The sequence below is a fragment of the Pogoniulus pusillus genome, chromosome 42, assembly GCF_015220805.1.
Source record: "Pogoniulus pusillus isolate bPogPus1 chromosome 42, bPogPus1.pri, whole genome shotgun sequence".
Lineage (NCBI taxonomy): Eukaryota > Metazoa > Chordata > Aves > Piciformes > Lybiidae > Pogoniulus > Pogoniulus pusillus.
This window is the reverse complement of record NC_087305.1, coordinates 2,095,462-2,113,194: the sequence shown is the minus strand read 5'-3', so window position 1 is coordinate 2,113,194 and position 17,733 is coordinate 2,095,462. Positions and strand designations below refer to the sequence as shown.

The window sequence follows — 17,733 nt, the reverse complement described above, 5'->3', positions numbered from 1 at the left end:
GGACAACAACAAGAGAAGCAAATCCTCACAATCCAGCCGCAGCAAGCAAACAAAAAACCAACCCCACACATTTTGGCACCCTTAATATTTTCTGTGATTCCTTTCATTTTCACTTGGGCTGAGCTGCAGGGCTCGAAATTAAAAGGAATCAGAGACTTTAAACCAGATTTTGAAGGGAAAGGACTCCGAGAGAAGAAAAGAAAAAAATAAATAGTGGGAGATTGCTTTAGAATACAAAGCAGAAGTTATTTATTTATCTCTCTTGCCGAGTGCTTCCCTTAAAAAAAAATCTGCTTTTGCAGTAAGTTAAAGTCCCAGGTGAGCCAGGCCTATTTCCCTTTCTGTTACTATGACAACCATTTTTTACCGCAGTCCCTAAGTCCCTTCAGAACTCACACATTCATGCCTTGAATTAGAACTTTAAAGGAGAAAGATGGATATTTCCTAGGCTTTACCAACAACAGCCAGACAATAAGGCAAAAAGCTGCTCTCCCTCCTCGGCGCCACTTTCTTTGCACCTCTTCCTGGGGTATTTCTCTTCCCTCTGCCCCAAGCACACAAAGAAACACCAAAGGATCTGATCAGGTTTTATTTATGTCGCTGGAGCAAACAAAACCCTTCAAAAGCCTCGTGGCAGCTGAACCCCCAGAAAAGCCCCCGACAACACCACGTGAAACACAAAATTCATCTCTCCAGCCAGCTCTTCTGACTTAAACTGCTCCTTAAACCTCTCACAAACGTTTTTAAATGCTTTTCAATGGTTTCTTTTCTCTGGGTGTGCGTTTTGCAGACTGGGTTTCATCTCTGCCAGTCCTTCTCATTTCGGAGTCAGAGCTCACTGGTGCCTGGTGTGCGGGGAGCAGGGCGCAAGCGGCGGCGTCCCGCTGCGGGCTCTCCGCACGCTGGGGTTCGGTGGGGGAGATGTGCTGGTGCTCAGTCACCTCCTTGTAATCTCAACTGAAACATCCTCCAGAACCTCCTGCCTCGGGAGCTGCTCTGAGTGAATATATTCTATCAAATGAGTCTTATTGACTTCTCCTGCTCAAGCCTGTGACCTCCTTTATCGGAGTGATTTGGTAAGCAAGATTTTAGCCGCGCGGACGCCCGCAGAAGGAGAAATGCTCTGCATGCCGGCACACTCCGAGAGCCACAGGAGAGTTTGAGGCAGAAATGTTCCTCATAAACACTCCTTTTTATCCTGCCCTCCTCTTAGAGACACAAAAAATTATTTGTAGATAGATAAAGAGGTTATGTGACCAAGGTCTACCTGCAGCAGAACGGAGCCAAACTATATAACAAAACCTAGGCAAATGCCTTCTGCGTGAGAACCACAGAGCCCTGACTCGCTGCCTGGAGAACTGCAAACAGAAATCCACAACAAGTTGTCACTTTTAAAGGGAAATAAAAGATCAAAGTCATCAGGAAATTGTTCAGTCTCCTTTAGCAGTGTTTCCTGTGCTCGCATCTCTATTAATCTAGATGAGGAAAATAAGCAACACAAACTGGAAAACAAAGACATTGAGAGCAAGGGAAGATAGCTGTGAGAGCACTCCCTGCCTGTCAGCTGCACCACTCTGGGGAGAGCTAGGATCCTGCAGACCTGTGTGCTGCACACCCCCCCAGAAAGGCAGAGACTGCAAGGTTCATATTCTAGATGCCACCCACGCGTGTCTCAGCATTGCAGACTGAGATAAGCATGACAAGCCACCCTGCCCCGTGCCATACACAACAGACTAGAAGGCTCTACTCCATATAGCAGAGTAGAAGGCTCTACTCCATACACAACAGAGTAGAAGGCTCTACTCCATATAGCAGAGTAGAAGGCTCTACTCCATACACAACAGAGTAGAAGGCTCTACTCCATATAGCAGAGTAGAAGGCTCTACTCCATACACAACAAAGTAGAAGGCTCTACTCCATATAGCAGAGTAGAAGGCTCTACTCCATACACAACAAAGTAGAAGGCTCTACTCCATATAGCAGAGTAGAAGGCTCTACTCCATACACAACAAAGTAGAAGGCTCTACTCCATACACAACAGACTAGAAGGCTCTACCTCCATATAGCAGAGTAGAAGGCTCTACTCCATACACAAAAGACTAGAAGGCTCTACTCCATATAGCAGAGTAGAAGGCTCTACTCCATACACAACAGACTGGAAGGCTCTACTCCACATAACAGAGTAGAAGGCTCTACTCCATATTTTCTCTTTTCAAGGGGACCAGCTCAGATCCTGCACATACATTTGAAGGTCAGTGCTTAAAATCAATTAATTGCATTTATTTGAGATCATCATCTTGATTCTAATGGCTCTTGCAGCAGAAGGCTTCTTTCTAATCTGAATATTTATCTCTGGAGTAATTTTGTTCTATTATGTGAGTGTCCTACCAGGGAGCTGAGGAGGACATTTGCTGCTCCCGTGCAGCAGCTGCAGGCAGTGTGGGAGCAGGCACTGCACAAAGGCACTGCCAGGGAGCAGGCAGCTTGCGCTGCGCCAGGAGCGAGGAGGTTATTGCAACGTTCCAGAGTCTTTGTGAGCTACCCCACAAACAGCAGCTAATTAACCCTCACAAAACTCCTGTGCATAAAGTGTGAGCCCAGTTTAACAAACGTGGAAACCTACACATGTAGGTCAAGAGACTTCCCTGGGTTTGTCAGGGAGAGGAAGGAGCAGGAGATTGCTGATCATAGAATCACAGAGCCAGCCAGGTTGGAAGAGAGCTCTGAGCTCACCCAGCCCAACCTAGCACCCAGCCCTAGACAATCAACCAGACCATGGCACTAAGTGCCCCAGCCAGGCTTGGCTTCAACACTTCCAGCCACAGCCACTCCACCGCCTCCCTGGGCAGCCCATTCCAATGCCAATCACTCTCTCTGCCAACAACTTCCTCCTAACATCCAGCCTCAACCTCCCCCAGCACAAATTGATGTGCTGAGGTCTCACACCTAGGCCAGGAGAAGCTCAGTTGGTTGTTCATGTGCCACTTGTTTAATAGAAAGGCTCCAGCTGCACCAAGAAATGGATGCCAACACTATGCCTGCTGCTCCTGTCTGGAAAGACTTCTCTCCAGCTCCACACCTCTGCATGCAAAGAAGAACCAAACAGTACAAAAGAATTCCTCAGCCTCAGTGGGACACAAGCAAAGATGTGTGCAAATCTACAGGAGATGGAGTAAGAGATCATTTGAGGTCCTCTCCCCATCAATTTCTGCCACTCCAGTTTTTTTGCTTCCATCTAATAGTAGCTGAAGGCAGACCTGCAATGTCCTCCAAACCCTTCACACAGCAGTAAACCTGATATTTACATCCTCTACATTTACCACCTTCTGCACAAGTTTCATCTCCACATTCTGTCCCACTCTTCCTGAGCAGCAGTAGAAGAACCACAGCCCACTCCCCCCCCCCCAGCTTTGCAGCTCACACTCGTTTGGTAAATGCTTCTCTCCTCTCACAACGTGATCCCACTTTCAGGAAGCAAGGGCTGGGGAGGAGCTGGCTGCCAGTCACCCAGGCACTCATTTCTTGGTACTGAATGGAGCCATTTGGCATGGCCACACTTGTTAGGGGTGGGGGGGGGAAAGAAAACCTCAGAGGAAAACCTCCTTGTTTGTGCACTCTGATGAAAACCTGACTCTATTAATGAAAATAATAATTGAACTCTGTGGCTTCAAATTGAAACTGCACCACAACACTAAAGGCATGTTGGTAATTGCAACTGTTCTCCCAAAAGTCTTTGGAGGACTCTTTGCAATCTGAGCAGCTTCCTTTTTCCTTTGGGTTTTCCTTCCTCCTCCCACACCAAAAACTTTCCAGTAACCTATAAGACAACAGCTAAAAGCTTGTTTATACTGTAAGATCCATATTATTCCTGCCATTTGGCACGGGACCAAGCACCATAGCATAATCACAAGTCAATAGGCAGGGAGGTAATCGAGTAGAGGATTGGGCTGACAGGCTGTTGAAGGGGACATTCAGAGAACATTCCCTGGCTTATTACAGCAGCTACAGGCTCCAACTGTGCTAAGCATTGCACAGCCAGGTTGTGAAATTGTTCCTGGAGAAAAGACACACAAAGGACAGGCAGAAAGGAAGGCTTCTGCCCACGTTCTGCTGATGGGGGAGTTCAGGCACCAAGGAATTGAGTGACTTACCCCACAGAGCATCTCGAGTTGCCCCCGAGCCAAGAGCCGCTCCTGCAGGTCTGTGTTTGTGCTTTTACTGCTTTCCTTTGGCTGTGACAAGAAATGCCATAAAGCTGCTTGCCTCAGAACACAACACCCAGCAGGGTTTCCAAAACACACCCAAATTCTTCTTCATTACACTTCCCCCAGCCTCGGCAGCGCAGCTGCAGCTTGGGCCTGATGGTGCTGAGCAGCACCGGGCACGTCCGTTCCTTCTTGGGTGTCACTTTGACCTTCTAGCTGCATGCAGGTGCAAATTGAACTCAGGATCCACATTCGAGTCCCATAGATCCCAGAAAAGTTGGAACCTGACACAGGTGTTCAATGGGCACTTTTCCATACCCAGAGAGATCTACGACTCCTCTCTCTTTTGCCTCCTCTCTCCTCTTACCCCCACTGCTCTCAGCAAGTGGCTGTCTGCTGAGCCATGCTAGGCTGAACAGTGAGCACCAATTACACCAATGGCCTCTCTGCTGCTGCTGGCTCTGCTGGTTTTTACTGTTGCTGCCAGATGGCAGAGGCCAGCACATAAGAACTCTACCCTGCAGTCAAAGCAGAACTTGGTAATCACTTTCCAGTGACTCCGAGAGATGAGAAAGTTGTGCTGATGCAAATGCTCAAGACTGGCCCAAGGTTAGGCACCCCTTTTACACCTGCCAGAGTGGATATTGTTCAGCAGACAGCTCTCACTCACTCCTGAAGGCAAGAGCCTGTCCCTCAGCTGGGTTTGCACAGAGCAAACACGCAGTCAAAGAGACAAATTTACAGCCCAGCAGCCGGGGCCCAGACCCTGGTTGCCTCCTCCTTTCTCTGAGGTCTGCTCAGTTGGTGGATTTGCACCTATTGTACTCCTGGGTCTGGCCACAGATGACCTTGACTCTGAGCCTTGGTGGAACACCATATTCACAGGCCAGATTTATAGATTGGCAGGCAGGGGCACGTTCGGCGCATTCCTTCCCTAAGACAGGACAGCATCCAATGTTTGTTAGCATCATTAAACTAAAACTGACTTTTCACCTGCTCCCATACCATATGCAGCTGCAAATTTTTAAATTAAACTATGAAGCCATGCATAAATTTACATACATTACAGACTAGCCTCTCCATTTAACATGCAAATGTACTCCAATGTTTCAGAACACCTTCTGTCGCTAATTAATTTGCTGAATTATAATTAGACTAATCCTGCATAATTAATAAGCACAGATTTTTTTTTTTTTTTTCCCCCCTCTTCCATTTCTAAGCAGCTTGATGAGATCATTCACTTCCTTCTATAAACTGCTAAGTAACTGTTAAAAAAAATCTGGGAAGAACATATGTGAAAAGGTATGTTTGATGTCGCAGACAAATTCAAACGAGCGGGCAGGCTTCAAGCAAGTCAGGATCAATATAGGTGCACGGCTGGAGCAGAGGGACCATCAGAGTGCTATTTGCAAGGGCAAGGACCAAGAGTTGCTGTGTCTGGTTTATTCCTTTTGCTTTCACTCGTCAGACCTCCCCAGATCATAGCCTGAGACAGGAGAGGATCACAGCAGCGTCCGCGCAGCGAGGGGATGTGAGGATGCGAGCGCGCGGGTGCGGAGAGGAACGCTCTGCCCTGCGTGCTGTGGGGATGAGCTCCTTTGATGGTATTTGGAGTTGTTTTCATTGCAGCTGCCAAAAGCAGCAGAGAGCATTCTAGTGAAACAATTAAGTGCTATTAGCGCTGGATTCATTCTCTAATGATTAAAATGAAGGGTCTTGCTTTAATGTCGAGGAGCTGGGATCCGCAGGAACGTGCCTGCCAAGGGCTGCTGCCACATGTGCAGTGTTACAGGCCACAGGCTGGGCAGCCTGCTCCTCACGCACAAAGCAACCCTTGGGCATAGAGCAGCCACGTCCTGAGATGTCACCCAGCAAGGTAATCGTGCAGGGAAGGATGGAAAGGGCACCCCAAACAGCACAGGGTGCTTTGCAAACAAGGATGCAGACAATAGCAGGAGCGTATCACACTTACAAACACAGACACATCACCTGCAGCCCCAGCTGCTGGTTGCTGGATTTATTCATGCAGCTCTTGCTGTGTATCTCAGCTCTGCTGTTAACATCCTTCCTTAGCCTTCACTTCAACCTTTCCCAAAGCTAATGCTCACCAACGTTACCAGGGGTTTGCTTCACTTGTGAGTAGGCAAAACCTGCAGCAAGTCCTTGTGATTCAACCCAAACAAAGGCAGCAAGAAGGACAAAATTAATTCCTGTACTGGAAGATTGGTGAACCACTTAAAGCCCTCAAGTGTGCTTCTGGATGGCACCTGTTTAACAAAGACCTTTCTCCAGTAGAAGAGAGCATCTCATGGTCAAAACCACAGAACTGCACTCTTGGAACCTCAGCTACTCACAGAGCAGAGCAGTGCCATGAGATCTGTGGCAGATTACCACGGGACTGAGGACTCCAGACACAGAACAGCTCCTCCAACAATTCCTGTTGCCCATTTACAGACATGCCTAAGATCTGTTGTTTTCCTGAGAGTCACTGAACACATCACCAGCTGACAAGGGAAGCCAAAGAAGGATGAGTAACACAAACAGAAAGCATCTCTCTGCCTCATGCATACATCTCCCTCACTTGCCCGCCTGGCCCCCAGCTCAGCAGACACCAAAGAGAGGAGGAGTTTTTAACAGTAAAAGAATACAGGTTGTGTCTCTCATTTCCTTCCCCAGCCCTGCCTGCACCTGGTTTTAAACCACAGATGAAATGGCCCAAAGATATCTGGGTCAGATGTCTGAGGCAGAAATAGAATCTGTATCTCCAGAGCCTCAGAGCTGGGCGCAGGAGCCAGGCACTGCAGTTCTTTACAGCTGTTCTTGCTCTGTCAGACGTTGCACAGCCACAGCTCATGGCCAGAAGCAAATGCCAGCACCCATCTTTCAGAGCAGTTCTGATGTCCAGGGCTTCCTACCATTTCCCAAGCCTTTGCCCATGGGATTTGCCAGGGCTGACAGGCTTATGCACCTTGTTCTTGTTGTGTGTGTGCACAAAGGCTGCTGCAGAGAGCCTGTCTTGCTTCAAAGGCAAACATTCTGAACTCTGAAGCTCACCTTTGCTTGGCTTAGACCTTTAAGATCAAGTCCAACTGTCAGCCTAACACCACTGTAGACATTAAACCATGTCTCACATCACAGAATCACACAGAATGGTGGGGGCTGGGAGGGATCTCTGAAGGTCATCCAGTCCAACCCCCCTGCTAACACAGGTCCCCCTGCATCAGGCTGCACAGGATCACAAAGTCCAGGGGAGTTTTGAAAGTCTCCAGAGAAGGAGACTTCACAACCTCTCTGGGCAGCCTGCTGCAGGGCTCCAGAACCCTCACATCAAAGAAGATTCTCCTTAAATTCAGGTGAAACTTCCTGGGCTCTGGTTTGTGCCCATTGCCCCATGTCCTGTTACTGGGCACCCCTCACAAGAGCCCAGCCCTATCCTCATGAGCTCCACTATGAGCAAGGCCCTCCAGAAGAACACTGCACAAGGTCTTGCTGTGCTGAGACACATCTCCAGAGCTCAGTGGGTCAGAAACCAGCCTGCCCTTTCTCTGGGCTCACAATTCAACCCCCTGACTCTAGAATCAGAGAATGATAGAATCAACCAGGTTGGAAGAGACCTCCAAGATCATCCAGTCCAACCTATCCCCCAGCCCTATCCAATCAACCAGACCATGGCACTAAGTGCCTCATCCAGTCTTTTCTTGAACACCTCCAGGGACAGTGCCTCCACCACCTCCCTGGGCAGCCCATTCCAATGCCAATCACTCTCTCTCACAACAACTTCCTCCTAACATCCAGCCTAGACCTAACGCGGCACAGCTCGAGGCTGTGTCCCCTTGTTCTATTGCTGGTTGCCTGGGAGAAGAGACCAACCCCACCTGGCTACAATGTCCCTTCAGGTAGTTGTAGACAGCAACATCCTCACCCCACAGACTGCTCAAAGCCCATGGAAGAAGAGCCACCTGCTGCAGCTGCACAGCATCACAGCCCAAATTTTCATGAGGGGCATTCTCGAAGCCTTTAAAGCGTCTGAGATCAGGCACCCAGAAAGCAAGACAAGGCAGAACTCCAGCACGTGGGCAATGGCTTTGCTCTCAGCTCCTGGCTGCAGCTATTTTGCCTCTGGCAAATGCTTTGCGTTACAGGAGAAATTGCTTCTCTTCCCTCCGTGCCTCCCTCTCTCGCACCCGCACACACATGCACCCCAAGTTGACTGTGCAGTGATGTTAACAGGGGAGGAAAATTGCTTCCTGACCTTTCCAGTGATCAATTTACAGCCTGAAGCATGAGATTGGTTTCATTTTCCTGTGCATGTGTAACAACTATTCCCACGGCGCCGCAGACAATGCAGAACCTGCCATGCACTGGGGTGGGTGCACATGGTCAGCTCTGCTTGTAGCCTCCTTCCAGACATCTCCATGTGGCAAGTGAGATGTTCCCTCCCAGCACAGTGGTGAAGCTCATGGTCCTGGTCACCCCTGATCATGTCTCTCTGTATATTCATAAAGCTGTTACAGAGCTCTGTGCTCAGCTACACAGCCTGACCCTCTGCTGAGAGCAAAGTGCAATGCTGGGGATGCTGTGAGAGATCATAGAATCAGAGAATGGCTTAGGTTGGAAGGGACCTCAAAGCTCAGCCAGTTCCAACCTCCTGCCATAGGCAGGGACATCTCTCACTAGAACAGGTTGCCTCATCCAGCCTGGCCTTGAGCACCTCTAGGGAGGTTGTGGAGCACAGAAGCACCCAATGTGATCTGGGGGTGTGCAGCCTGCAGCAGAGGAGGCTCAGGGCAGAGCTCATTGCTGTCTGCAGCTCCCTGCATGGAGGCTGTAGCCAGGTGGGGCTACAGAAGAAGGGGACACAGCCTCAAGCTACGCCAGGGGAGGTCTAGGCTGGATGTTAGGAGGAAGTTGTTGTGAGAGAGAGTGATTGGCATTGGAATGGGCTGCCCAGGGAGGTGGTGGAGGCACCGTCCCTGGAGGTGTTGCAGCCAAGCCTGGCTGGGGCACTTAGTGCCATGGTCTGGTTGGTTGAGCAGGGCTGGGTGCTAGGTTGAACTGGGTGATCTTGGAGCTCTCTTCCAACCTGCTTGATTCTATGATTCTATGTCATTCCAAAGGCATCATCACAATGTGCTCTCTGCCAAATAAGGGCTCTTGGCAGTTCCCAGCTTCAGGACTCCCTGTCTCTGCTGGCACTGACAGGCTGATGTGTGCAGTGAGTTGTGGATTTGTTCCTTCTGGAATTCTACCATGGCCACAACTTTGGAAGAAAAGTTTCAGAGTGCATACAATGTTTGTTGAAAGTTTCCTTCGTTTATTTAATCCAGATGTTTGCATTGTAAATAATTGAGAAGCTGCTGTGGTAAATAGACATCAAGGGAGGCTAATGGGAGTAGCACTGCCATTAGGGAGTGCTGGCACCATGAGACATCAGACACAGAGGCAGTCCCCTCAGTGTCAAGACAGGTTATGGGAGGAAGACTTGTGGCTTGTTGGAGAACATCACACACCAGCCTAAGAGCATCCATGGCACTGCTGATGAGCAATGCTGGCACAAACTGCACAGAACTGGCAGCGAAAAATCTGCTGTGAGCTTTCCCATTACAGAGGCTTTTCTTTCTTCCTATGGTTGGTTTGTGTAACACATCAAAAACTTGCAAAACCTTCCTTTCCTGGGGACCCAGAAGTGCTTGCATCTCCTTCTGGAAGGTTTCCTGGTGAGATCAGCTCTAAGACTTCCACATCCTGGTCATAGAATCAGTCAGGGTTGGAAGGGACCGCAAGAATCAGACAGTGCCAACCCCCTGCCATGCCCAGGGACACCCTACCCTAGAGCAGGCTGCACACAGCCTTAGCCAGCCTGGCCTCAAACACCTCCAGCCATGGGGCCTCAACCACCTCCCTGGGCAACCCATTCCAGCCTCTCACCACTCTTCTGCTCAGCAACTTCCTCCTCACCTCCAGCCTCACTCTCCCCACCTCCACCTTTGCTCCATTCCCCCCACTCCTGACACTCCCTCACAGCCTAAGAAGTCCCTCCCCAGCTTTTTTGGAGCCCCCTTCAGATGCTGGCAGGCCACAAGAAGGTGACCTGGGAGCCTCCTCTGCTCCAGCCTGCACAGCCCCAACTCTTTCAAGCTGTGCTCACAGCAGAGCTGCTGCAGCCTCTGAGCATCCTCCTGGCCCTGCTCTGGACACTCTCCAGCATCTCCACAGCCCTCTTGTCCCAGGGGCTCCAGAGCTGGATGCAGGACTCCAGGTGGGGTCTCAGCAGAGCAGAGCAGAGCAGAGGGGGAGAATCCCCTCCCTGGCCCTGCTGGCCACACTGCTGCTGCTGCAGCCCAGGCTCTGCTTGGCTTTCTGGGCTGCAAGTGCACACTGCTGGCTCCTGTTGAGCTTCTCCTCCAGCAGCACCCCCAGGTCCCTCTCCTCAGGGCTGCTCTCCAGCCACTCACTGCCCAGCCCAGATTTGTGTTTGGGATTGTACAGATGCTCACAAGATGTACCATGGTTCTGAAGCTCTTGGGCTTTATACCTACTAACCACACTCATCAGGAATCATCAAACCAATAAATGTCCAGGCAGAAACTCTGATCTCTACCAGGACACTTAAGAGATTTTCAGAAGAATAATTGCTTGCTCTAAGAACAGAGCCCTCTCCTCTCTTCCCCTTTCCCTCTCTGCCTTCAAAGAAATCATAACATTAGTCAACAGCTTCAGAAGCTTTTTTGCAACACTTCAGCAAATGCCAAGATGATTTTCTGTGGCTCAGACTACCAAGAGGACAGCTCAGGAAAACACTCACTGTGAATCTCAAAGTGAGGCATTGGGAACCATTTCATCTGCCATACACAATTACCTTGTCCTGACCTATCAGCAAGTAAAATATTAGTTAGGAAGGTGTCTTTTACACTCAGCAGAGAGTATCTTTCTCATACAAAGCAGCCTGCTCACTTTTCCATTTGCTGAGCAATCTCAGGAGCACCTGAGCAGAAGGAACTGTGCAGCTATTTCAGTGGGCAACATTTTCCCTTTAGCTTAGAAAATGAACAGAATAGATAAAGAAAAGTGAAGTAGCTTTTCTAAAGAGCTTCTCCTCCACCACTGCCTGCCATGGTTTGGGTTGGCTTGTCCTGGCTATGAGGGCTGCTGCAAGAGGCTGGAATGGCAAACTCCCTGTTTGGCCCAAACTTTGGAATGGGCTTCCCAGGGAGGTGATGGAGAGCCCATCCCTGGAGGTGTTCAAGAAAAGCCTGGATGAGGCACTTAGTGCCATGGTCTGGTTGACTGGATAGGGCTGGGTGCTAGGTTGGACTGGATGATCTTGAGGTCTCTTCCAACCTGCTTGATTCTATGACTCTATGAATGCTGCAGACTCTGCCAGTTGCAGTGTGAATCATAGAATGGTTTAGGTTGGAAGGGACCTCAAAGCTCAGCCAGCTCCAACCCCCTGCCATAGGCAGGGACACCTCCCACTAGAACAGGTTGCTCAAGGCCTCATCCAGCCTGGCCTTGAGCACCTCCAGGGAGGTTGTGGAGCACAGAAGCACCCAATGTGATCTAGTCCTGAGCACCTCCAGGGAGGTTGTGGAGCACAGAAGCACCCAATGTGATCTGGTCCTGAGCATCTCCAGGGAGGTTGTGGAGCACAGAAGCACCCAATGTGACCAGGTCCTGAACACCTCCAGGGAGGTTGTGGAGCACAGAAGCACCCAATGTGATCTGGTCCTGAGCACCTCTAGGGAGGTTGTGGAGCACAGAAGCACCCAACGTGATCTGGTCCTGAGCACCTCCAGGGAGGTTGTGGAGCACAGAAGCACCCAATGTGATCTGGTCCTGAGCACCTCCAGGGAGGTTGTGGAGCACAGAAGCACCCAATGTGATCTGGTCCTGAGCACCTCTAGGGAGGTTGTGGAGCACAGAAGTACCCAATGTGACCTGGTCCTGAGCATCTCCAGGGAGGTTGTGGAGCACAGAAGCACCCAATGTGATCAAAGATCACATTGGGTGCTTCTGTGCTCCACAACCTCCCTGGGCAACCTGTGCCAGGGTCTCACCACCCTCACTGTCAAGAACCCTCTCCTAACATCTAGTTTAAATCTCCCTTCTTCCAAACCTGCCCCTTAATTAGCATCCCCAGGGGTAACTACTCCCAGGTTTGGAATTGATGTTGACGAGGAACAAGCAAACACTACCACACCACCGCAGCTCCACTGCCAGCAGATTGACTCCAAGTTAGCAGAGAGGCATAAATCACATCAAATTGCTACTGTAATACACGTGGACAATGGAATAAAATTTGTCACCAGCCTAATATTCCCATCAACATTGTGTCTGGCTACATTCCCTCCAATTTAAAACCAGTTCAATACCTCTTTTACCTTCAAGTAGCAGCACTTAATAAACAGTGATGGATGTTTCTTATTCCCTTCCTCCCCCCACTCTCTCTTCCTCCCATTCCAGGCTTTCCTATGTCTTTGCAAGGGGCTTGTTTAGCTTGGGGGAGATGTAGATTCCCCCATCCTTCTTGCATTGACATGCATCCCTCAAGGAATGACGACCATATTTAATTCATAACCCCCCTTGGCTACACAAACATACAACTTCCCATCAATTAGGCAACACAGAGATGCTGTTAAAAATCAATGAGCTTATTATTAAATATATTTTCTTTATGGTGTAACAATAACAGTTCTGGCTGCTCCATTGTTAGAGCAGGAATCACAGGGTCAAAGGATGTTAGGGGTTGGAAGGGACCCAAGGAGATCATCGAGTTCAACCCCTTCCCCCCCTCTGCCAGAGCAGGACAATACTAAGACAGATCACAGAGGAACACATCCAGACAGGCCTTGGAGAAGGAGACTCCACAACCTCCCTGGGAAGCCTGTGCCAGTGCTCTGTGACCCTTACAGTAAAGAAGTTCTTCACCGTGAGAGTGGTGAGAGCCCGGAATGGGTTGCCCAGGGAGGTGGTTGAGGCCAGGCTGGCTGAGGCTGTGTGCAGCCTGCTCTAGGGTAGGGTGTCCCTGGGCATGGCAGAGGGGTTGGAACTGGCTGCTCCTTGTGGTGCCTTCCAACCCTGACTGATTCTATGATTCCAAGTTCCCCCTTGTGTTGAGGCAGAACCTCTTTTGCTGCAACTTACACCCATTGCTCCTTGTCCTATCCCAGGGAGCAGTGAGCAGAGGCTGTCCCCCCCCCTCCTGCCCAGCCCTCAGATATTTATAAACGTTTATCAAGTCCCCTCTAAGTCTTCTCTTCTCCAGACTAAGGAATCTCAGCTGGGTGAGCAGCTTGAAGGAAATGGGGCTGATTGCTTTCCAATCAGGTAGAGTAGTATCAGACAGCACCAGAACCACACTGCCTTTGACACAGATGTTGACACACATCCTTGACACAGATGTTGAGGGATAAAGGTGATATAAAGTGACCAAATGGATGCTGCTTGACTAAAACCCTCCAGCAGGAGCGGAGCACAGCAGCGGCTGAACACTTGCCTGATTTTCACAGCCATGCACAGAGACTCATGGCAGCACAAGGCACTGAGCATCCATCACACACCAGCCCCACCAGCCCAGGAGGCTCCTATTTGTGTTCTCACTGCTGTGTGTTTATTAGAAATTATTTGGATATTTTGACACATGCCACTAGTGAGGGAGCTCCCTGCCTGCACCAGAGACTGAAAGCCTGTGCCAGCTCATGCACAGGTTAGAAAAACCTACACACAGAGACACAAAAACCCTTGGTGCACAGATTTTGGCAAGTACATCATATGCTGTCTGGCCACAGCTGATCTGAAGCGAGTCCCCTGTAATTATGGGAGAAGGTGGAACAGGTTTCCTGCTAATTGGAAAATTCTGCAAATGGCACCACTGCAGTAAATTGACAGTCGTTAGGATATTAGCAAAATGAGGGAGCTGATTAGGGAAAAGCTCAGATGTGGACTTGGGGGGTTGGAAACAGTGCCTGGATCTACCAACAAATGGGTAATAAAAGCTGAACTTCGTAATACCAGCTGGCATCTGACCCGCTGCAGGGCTCTGCGCCCCTGCATGCAGGCAGGCTCACTGCACACACACAGGCTCACTGCACACACACAGGTGTGCATGGATGCAGCACACAGACACACACAGGTGTGCATGGATGCAGCACAGACACACACAGATGTGCACAGATGCAGCACAGACACACACACAGAGGTGCATGGATGAAGCACACAGACACACACAGGTGTGCATGGATGAAGCACACAGACACACACAGGTGTGCATGGATGAAGCACACAGACACACACAGGTGTGCATGAAGCACACAGACACACACAGGTGTGCACAGATGAAGCTCACAGACACACACAGGTGTGCATGGATGCAGCACAGACACACACAGGTGTGCATGGATGCAGCACACAGACACACACAGGTGTGCATGGATGAAGCACATAGACACACACAGGTGTGCATGGATGAAGCACACACACAGGTGTGCATGGATGCAGCACACAGACACACACAGGTGTGCATGGATGCAGCACAGACACACACAGGTGTGCATGGATGAAGCACAGACACACACAGGTGTGCATGGTTGAAGCACAGATACACACAGAGGTGTGCATGGATGCAGCACAGACACACACAGGTGTGCATGGATGCAGCACACAGACACACACACAGGTGTGCATGGATGCAGCACACAGACACACACAGGTGTGCATGGATGCAGCACAGACACACACAGGTGTGCATGGATGCAGCACACAGACACACACAGGTGTGCACAGATGAAGCTCACAGACACACACAGGTGTGCATGGATGCAGCATAGACACACACAGGTGTGCACAGATGAAGCTCACAGACACACACAGGTGTGCATGGATGCAGCATAGACACACACAGGTGTGCACAGATGAAGCTCACAGACACACACAGGTGTGCATGGATGCAGCACAGACACACACAGATGTGCACAAATGAAGCACAGACACACACAGGTGTGCATGGATGCAGCTCACACATGCAGAGGTGCACGGATGAAGCTCTCAGACACACACAGGTGTGCATGGATGCATCACACACACAGGTGTGCATGGATGCAGCACAGACACACACAGATGTGCACAAATGAAGCACAGACACACACAGGTGTGCATGGATGCAGCTCACACATGCAGAGGTGCATGGATGAAGCACACAGACACACACAGGTGTTCATGGATGCAGCTCACACATGCAGAGGTGCATGGATGAAGCTCACAGACACACACAGGTGTTCATGGATGCAGCTCACACATGCAGAGGTGCACGGATGAAGCTCTCAGACACACACAGGTGTGCATGGATGCATCACACACACAGGTGTGCACAGATGAAGCCCACACACACACCCCCAGCGATGCCACCCCTCTGGCTCTGTTCACATCAAGACAAACAGAGACCATTTCATCACTTGCTCAAACATGCATCTTGCCCCCAAACATTCCCACGCAGAAGGGACAGAAGCTGCCTCTCAGAACACCACCAAGAGGCATCTTCTAATGGAACCAAACCATCCTTATGCTTAAACCAACTCTTGCTGGATATTTGTTTACATCCTTAAATCTTTAAGTGATTTGTTCCTAGGGGAACCTGAGTTGCTGTTGTAAATTTGTTCCTGGTTGACTGCTGTTGAGTATTCTAGTAGCAACTTCTCTTTGTGTTTCAGCTTCAACCCCACAGGAAGCACAAAGTGGGATTTGGCCATGACTTTAGCCATCCATCAACACCTCAATGTTCACAATTGTTATTTTTCAGCTCCTAGGAGCAAGGGGAAAAGCAGATGTGAGGGGGAAAATAAGACATTCTAATTAGAGACACTCCTACAAATAGCACCAAATCCACCTCTCCCTAACTTCATTATGAGTCTCTCATTTCTTTTCCTGCAATCCTCTGTTTAGTCTCAAAATAATCCCAGAGGGCCTGCTCCTACTGCACTGACTTTATTGGGAGCTCTAAGTCTCATAATGCTAACAACTTGTTTTGACACAGAATGATCTCCCCCTGCTCACTGAGGTCTTGACTTTCCTACCAGCTTAGAAGCACAGAATCAACCAGGTTGGAAAAGACCTCCAAGCTCAGCCAGCCCAACCTAGCACCCAGCCCTAGCCAGTCAACCAGACCATGGCACTAAGTGCCCCAGCCAGGTCTGTCTTGAACAGCTCCAGGCACAGCCACTCCACCTCCTCCCTGGGCAGCCCATTCCAGTGCCAATCACTCTCTCTGCCAACAACTTCCTCCTAACATTCAGCCTAGACCTCCCCTGGCACAACTTGAGGCTGTGTCCCCTTGTTCTGTCTCTGAGTGCCTGGGAGAAGAAACCAACCCCACCTGGCTACAACCTCCCTGCAGGCAGCTGCAGACAGCAATGAGCTCTGCCCTGAGCCTCCTCTGCTGCAGGCTGCACACCCCCAGCTCCCTCAGCCTCTCCTCATAAGGTTTCTGTTCCAGGCCTTTCACCAGTTTTGTTGCCCTTCTCTGGACACCTTCCAGCACCTCAACATCTCTCTTGAATTCAGGAGCCCAGAATTGGACACAGAACTCAAGATGTGGCCTGACCAGTGTTGAGTACAGGGGAAGAAGAACCTCCCTCGTCCTGCTGGTCACACTGCTTCTGATCCAGGCCAGGATGCCATTGGCTCTGCTGCCCACCTGGGCACACTGCTGGCTCATCTTCAGCCTACTATCTACCAGTGCCCCCAAGTCCCTTTCTTCCTGGCTGCTCTCAGACACTCTGGCCCCAGCCTGTAGTGCTGCTTGGGGTTGTTGTGGCCAAAGTGCAGGACCCTGTACTTATCCTTGTTCAGTCTCATCCCATTGGCCTCTGCCCACCCATCCAGCCTGTCTGGGTCCCTCTGCTTCACAAGTACAAATAGATGTTGGGTTGACCACTGCTTTTAAGGGAGAGAGAATGCTGCTTTTTTGGTCTCATTTTTTCCCCTTTTTAACAAGCTTAGATACTTGTCCCCTTTCTCAGAGTAAGACAGAAAAAGTGCTGACATGATTGAGCCAAAGATTCCAAAAAGAAATTCCTCCCAGAGCCTGTAAAACATCTTTGAAATCAGACATCAGTAATCAGCAATATGTTTTAAACAGCCCAACAGAATGATAGAGCAAACACACCTCTGACTGCAAAACCCCACTGAGAGCCCAACCAGGCTGCAACTCATGGTTTCAATCAGATCTTTCCTCCCAGCATCTAGCACAGAAGTGTTCATTACACCTAACCTGGTGCAGGCTGTGCACATAGAATCATAGAATCAAACAGGTTGGAAGAGACCTCCAAGCTCAGCCAGTCCAACTTATCCCCCAGCCCTAGCCAATCAACCAGACCATGGCACTAAGTGCCTCATCCAGGCTTTGCTTGAACACCTCCAGGGATGGTGACTCCACCACCTCCCTGGGCAGCCCATACCAGTGGCAAATCACATGGGCTCTCAATCTGGGGTTCACCTCAGTGACACCATCAACCTGCTAACAACTCCAGCCTAG

At 49.9% G+C, this 17,733-nt stretch overlaps 1 protein-coding gene across 3 annotated transcripts in view; it reads right to left on the bottom strand.

Moving 5' to 3' along the window:
* EBF2 (EBF transcription factor 2) overlaps window positions 1–17,733 on the bottom strand; it is a 137,585-nt gene that overhangs the window by 36,828 nt on the left and 83,024 nt on the right. The window lies entirely within an intron of this gene.